Below are 6,825 nucleotides of genomic sequence, written 5' to 3'. Positions count from 1 at the left end.
AGAAATCTTAAAATACTTGATGCAAATCCTCCGCTGAGATTTGACTGGTTCCGAACATACAAGTCACCATCGAAGGCCTCGTGACGATGGTAGATGCAAACGATTTAATTTAGATCCACATAAAAATGCTTCTAGGAAAAACAAGAAAAAGTGCACTTTTCAATAGCTTTCTACGCCAGCTTTTCACCTTACTTGAACTTCGGCTGATTTGAGCATAATCCCCAGACCATTGGAAACATGACCGCGTCTTTGTAGTAAAGCGTGTAACAATGTTTTGTTCAGCATGAAACAATTCTAACAATTCTCTTATAAAAAGGCTTGATGGATAGAACAGTTTTACACACAACTATTGACATCAATACAGTTTTGTGTTCCCCTTTACATTCAGAGGATCGTCAGCGCCAGAGCGTTTGTACTTGAAGGCTTTGTTCTCATATTGAGTTATTACTTTCATATTGCTGCCTGTGTACTAGCATATAGTAGTTCATTAAAGTATCGTTTTTCCCTATCCTGATACTCGTTTCGGCCTAACCATTTTTTATTATTTTCGAAATTGAACATTATACAATGCAAAAGTATAAAGTTTTAAACAAGCCTTCGTTCCAGCAGTGGAATCGTGACCTAACTTTAATGCATTGCATTCCAACCCGCAAGGTATCAGGGTAAGTTTACAGCCAGTAACCAGCTCGTTATATAATATAGGCGCTATCGCGTTAACTAGGTAAAGTGGAATTGTATTTAGACCAGAAATATGTAAAATGAACATATTCGGGGATATAACTATGGTATTTCAATCATAGATTCTTAATGTGTTTTCAACAATACCATGATAAATATTATTTTTGATTAATTAAACAAGCATTATTCCACCATTTTGACCAATTTGTTTAGCATGAGCGCGATTATTCCCGATACTGTTAATAATCGAATCAAATAGCAATGCCCGACACACCCCTAAAACAGGATTGTTCGAAGAAAGCGCGTATAAATATTTAAAATATGTACGGATACTTCGCTTGTGGCCGGTTGACTTATTTTTTTTTAATGTCACTTTCATTCTTCTTTTGTTTTTCTGTTTTGTATTTATAGATATATGAAAGGCAATATGTAATTATGTAAAATAAGCCGCAAGAACTCCGCGTAACACCCCGTTCTCCAATGATGCAGCTAAGAACTGCATGGAAAAAGACATTTGCTATCTTTGATCTCATTCATTAAACTCTTGACCTTTCCTCAACTCCAACCACAATCAACGCCGTGTATCTTTTTAAAAGATGTTTCTTGTTTTATTTAACAAGGTATACGACTTTATTTGCTCAAACAGCATGTACTTTGTCTGGAACTTACAGTTCTACACATTTTGGTATTATTATCAAACCCACGTGGGTCTCGTAAACATAAAATTTCATACATGTAACGAATCATGTCAATAATTTTAACAAATACTTAAAGAGAAGCAATATAAATCATGTTCCGGTGCTGCTCAAGGCAAACGTAGCTTGAATAGAAACAAACGAAAAATAGCTGCACATCGTTTAGAGTGCACATGTCTATAAGAATATGAGTGTGTCCAAGTATCAAACTGAAACTTTTTTTTTATTAGCCAAGTTATGATCATAAAAATAATGATTTTAAACAGTTAAATTATGTATCACTTCACTATCAGTCTGCAAAACCTTGAATATACTTAAAAATACCATACCATCAGCAAGAATCGAGCAATAATTAGGCCTTTATAATTATTTGACCAATATGTTCATTCATACATGTATTATATAAGTATATACGATCAAGTGGTTTTCATCAGCGGACAAGTTAGTTTTTATATGAAATTGTACGTGGGCAAGTACATTTTTAAGATATCTGTACCCTTGATTAATTTATAAAACTTATTTAAAGTTTGGATCAATGTTAACCGAATTATAAAAAAAAACACGTCAGCTGGCGAAATAAAAAAAATATAGAGAGGAAAAGAAGAAAAGCGCGGATCGACTGCTGAAGAATGATGTGTATGCATGTAAGGTTTTTTGCGTGAAAACATGTATATTATGTTATATTTTGGACCTGTGATAAGTAATTGTGTCGTGATAAGTGTGTCATGACCATTTAATTTCGTAAATATTATATATTTCTATATTTTATTATTTCGCATGCTTATCCTGATAAAAATTTAGAACTAAACAGTCACAATTTCAGAAATATAATAGTTATACAACTACTGCTTCTCATTTCGTTTCATGACGAGGCTCGTCAATGTTTTCGGAACCCTCGAAGAATGTGGCGTTACTCGAAGAGAGTAATGAGAATATTTCCTAACTCTTTTCCAAGTGACCATCTTTAGGACGAGCAGTGTGACGCGGGAAATACTGGTAGAGGCGAAAGTGAGCATTCATTTTCATACTCGAAGCGACCCGTAACGGGGCCCTATTTCAAGTGGACAAGTTTTTCTGGCTCGGATTTCGACTGGGAGTCGCTGCCTTCCTGTACAGTTGTGGTCGGAAATTCGGTTACAGAAATGGGTTCACTACCTGTCTGATCAGTTGAGTCATCAAAGATGATATCGAGGTCAACGCGTTGCGAAAGCTTCGTTTCTATTTCTTCGTCTATATTCCAGTTTGCACGAATGAATATCTCACTGTACGCGTTGCCACATTCAAACACCACTGACAAGCGTCTATAACAATGTTCCTCCCATGCAATGACAGGTCGGTAACTTTTATATAGTAATACTAGCTTCCACTTAACAGTCACGTTTGTCGATATTGTGAATACAGCACAATGTACGCAGTCGTTCATCGTACACTTTAAGTGATGGACTAACATCGAGCGCCATTCACCGAGTTAGCGCTTGGACCCGGACACGGTGAGCACTTGGCGGTCTCCAATGTAGCAATACAATGACAAAATTCGAACGGTAACAATTACAGCAAACACATAATGATGGAATTGCCGTTACAGAAGGCTGTTAACTCTAACGGCACTCGGTCTATCCAGTCCCAACGATTCTCGCGTTAATCCCATCTTGTTATGCTCCTGGTGAGTCTATCCCATATAAAAAGCTTCCATTAGAACAATTGACATGACGCCTTATCAGTGATCGCTCCGCCCACTTAATCACGTGGCTCAGCGGGAAGAAAACCTAGACAAGCTAACACCAAAATGGCTTCTTTGCCTATAGACTGCATATAGATTTACGCGATATTCCGGATGATTTTATGGACTTGTTTAACACCATATTACACTTGTAAAGGGGTTGATGCCATTTAGTTATTCTGCAAATGCAAAAAATATACGATTAAAGAGAACATCAGCTATATATAACGGGTAAATCGGTACATTAAACACGCTCTCAAACGCTTGCGCGCTTACTGAAATCGAACCCGTTATTACGTGTAATGGTGGTATTTGCAATAAATTAACACTTCACCGGTATTTACCCGTGTTATTAACAAAATTATTACCGAAACATTCCCCCCTACCCGTGTATTTGACAAGAAATAGCGCTTTATAACTGGGAATTCGGTGAAGTTTTACGCGCTTTCTGACGCCAGGTGGGTACCTCAATCCCACATGTTATTGCGTATAAAAGTGATATTAATCATATTAAACATTGCTTATGGGACATTTATCAATCACTTTAATTTAAAGCGCAAAAACAACACAGTTAGTTTGGACATTGTCTGATATAAAATTAGCGTTGTACGAAATGGAATACGGTCAGGCTATTATAAATTAATAAGGCTACCAATATCAGACGCTCGCGCAGGTACCGACTTCCCCGAAGTTACCGCATTTATTGGTTAACTAATATCAGTAATAATAACTCTTTTACAATAGCATTTATCGATACGTCTTTATTAAAATAATAACAAAATGGTTTTCACTTGTTTCTGACACACACAGAAACGCGCTTTTTAACGGGGATTTCGTAAAGTTACACGAATAGGGTACCAAAATTCTCAATTATTTTACATGCACACGTGACATAATACATACTTAATAATGCTTAGTTATTGCTTATATGACATTTCAAGTTTGTGAAATAAATTAATGTTCTATAGACCGTTCCATAATCGATAAATTGACCGCCGCCATATTGTCAGTCACGTGACTGTCCGCCATTACACCGCTGCTAACTGGTGCGAGTCTGCGTTTCCAAAAGCCAAAGACGTAGAGAATACCCGCTTAACCGTTGTCGGATTAATAAATTACTTAATGAATTAATGTGAGGCGATTATCACATTTTTGTTGTTTAAATGATTGTTTGAAGTTGAGATTGATTGTTACAAATAAAATGTTTAAAATGCTTTCGTGTATTTTTTTTTTTATATCTGTAATCAAGTGGTAATCATCGGCGAAAATTTGCCGGTTCAGTCGCTCATACTATGTCTTTGATTAGACTTGTTACTTTTAGCGTTTCACAAACAATTCACGCATGTATTGTTGTGTTGATGTTAATAGCCACAACATCAAGCAATTTATATTTTAATTAATACTTATTAAAGATTCTCGCGCAATTAATTACCGCTAATTGTTTGTAATTGGTCTCATTTGGTGAAAATCTACATTCCAAAATCATAACATATTATATTAAGTACGGTATGATATTTTTGATACGCCTTCCATTATTTTTCTTGTTCTGATATCAAAGATAAAAAAATTGTGGTTTGGATTTATTTATTTTTTTTTTTTAGATGGAATTTTGTCACGTTAAACAACGAGCTTTTTATCATGAGAGAGTGATATTGATCTTGACGATATTTTATGTGATTATTCGGAAGATGAATAGAATGCGATCAATGTGATATATCTATATTTTCATCTGTGAATCATTTAACAGCTATAAAGCTAAAAAATACTGAAAAAATGTATTTTATAGGTCTTTGAAGTAACGCAAAACATATGGATAACGACACCAAATGTTTAGTCAATTAATCCACACAAAAAACTCCGAAAAAAACTCCTAAATAATATTTCAAAAATATATTATTAAGCGCCAAACGAATTTATTAATACATTTATTTTCAACTTTAAAAACGCGGCATAAGCATCAAATTAAAGATTATCTGAAGACTGAAAGGCCAACAATTTGACACAACAAAGAGCTCTATGCATAAGCCGTAATATTTTTTGCAGAAAAGCTTCAATAAATTACAATAGTAATACATCTAAATATAAAAATATAATTATGAATGGCATGAGTACGTTAGTGTGATAAACACGTGAGTAATAGAAAGTGTACAATTTCTGATATTCTATATTGGACATCACTTTTAATCGAGTGCGCCCGATTAATCGATCGCTGATTGGTGGATCAATTCTAGTGATCATAGATAAGGCGTCATGTCAATTCGCACAGCGGCAGCATTATGATTCGTTCCCACAACGGATTGCCGTCGGTCTGCCTTAGGTGTGGCGCTTTGTTAGGATCCCAGTCTCCGAGATGACAAAATGATCCGATTACACAACCATTAGGTCAGGGTTGATCACGAAATAACATGCTCTGAACTGCAGTTCTACTTTTGTGTCGGACATATGTGTCTTATATCGAGTGTTGCCTCGGGAATCTTTCCTGATTCAATCGATCTGGAACATGGTCGGGGAGACTTAACATTTTCAGTAGCGCTATCATATTAATTCTACTACGGCATACAATACCAAAGTGGGATTAACTCAATTGATGTTTTGAATGTTATAGACTTAAAAAAAGTGTTATCTCGTTTATAAATTTGAATACATTTATTTTGTCGAAACCTAAATAAAGATCTATTTTAAATAGGCCTCTGTCAATTTGCAACAAATGTGAAGATTGACTTTCGATGTTCATACTGTCATGTTTCTAATAACCCGCTATACCCTATTTTTTTTTTAGCTGACCCTAGATTTTTCTCTTCGTAGAGACATTTCAATATAAAGAAGTGAAACTCCAGCTGCTGGAGCAGTATTGAATTTTCATTAAAAACAATTAGTTGGTCCTTTATTTAAGGCAAGTGAACGATTGCCCAAACAGTACAAAACAGCACAAAACAGCACAATACAAACCAACGTAAACACAAAATATGAATAAAGCTGGGGTCACCGCCTTGGAACGGTCAATGCAAAGCATTGGGGGTTTAAACCTGGTTATAGAGCGCTCAACCTCACACTTGGCCCAGCAATATCCATAATACATTTAAGTGTAAATAAAATTTAACGTCATAGCATTGTAACTCAAATTAAACAATAATAAAAGGGAATTAAAACGCATTCAATTTAATTACTATTTAATTACTCAATTGCATTGAAGATACAAGAGTAACAGAGTTACAACTTTTTGACGAACGATCAAATAAAACTATTAACAATTGTCAACTACATTCCTTCTTTATATAAAAATTGAAAATATAGTTTCATGGAGTTAATTTCTCAGATATTTCAAGTCGAGTTTTCGATAGTATTTACTACATTAATTTCATCTTATTGCAAACTAAGCTTTTACATGCATGTATATAGAAAGATGGTTTACCTCGTGATTTGTAAGATGTCTGACATTAAACATCATTAGTGATGTGAAAAAAAGAAATTTGTATAATGAAAAATGCCGACCTCTACTTTCTTTGGAAGATGTTAGCGTAGTGCAAACAAATAACTCATTTGTTTGGTATTAGATAAGTAATTAATATACTGCATAAAATCACGAAGCGTATATTGAGTCATCTAGAGTCCGTGATAAAATATACTATTTAATCCGGCTATTGTAATGGACTAGATCGATAATGGATAAAACAAATATGTCACTGGTTTACGAGATGGAATCTTTTAATAATGGAACATCTCTGAGCAAAA

This window comes from Dreissena polymorpha, chromosome 5 (genome assembly GCF_020536995.1).
Source record: "Dreissena polymorpha isolate Duluth1 chromosome 5, UMN_Dpol_1.0, whole genome shotgun sequence".
Lineage (NCBI taxonomy): Eukaryota > Metazoa > Mollusca > Bivalvia > Myida > Dreissenidae > Dreissena > Dreissena polymorpha.
Note: the sequence above shows the minus strand (reverse complement) of the source record.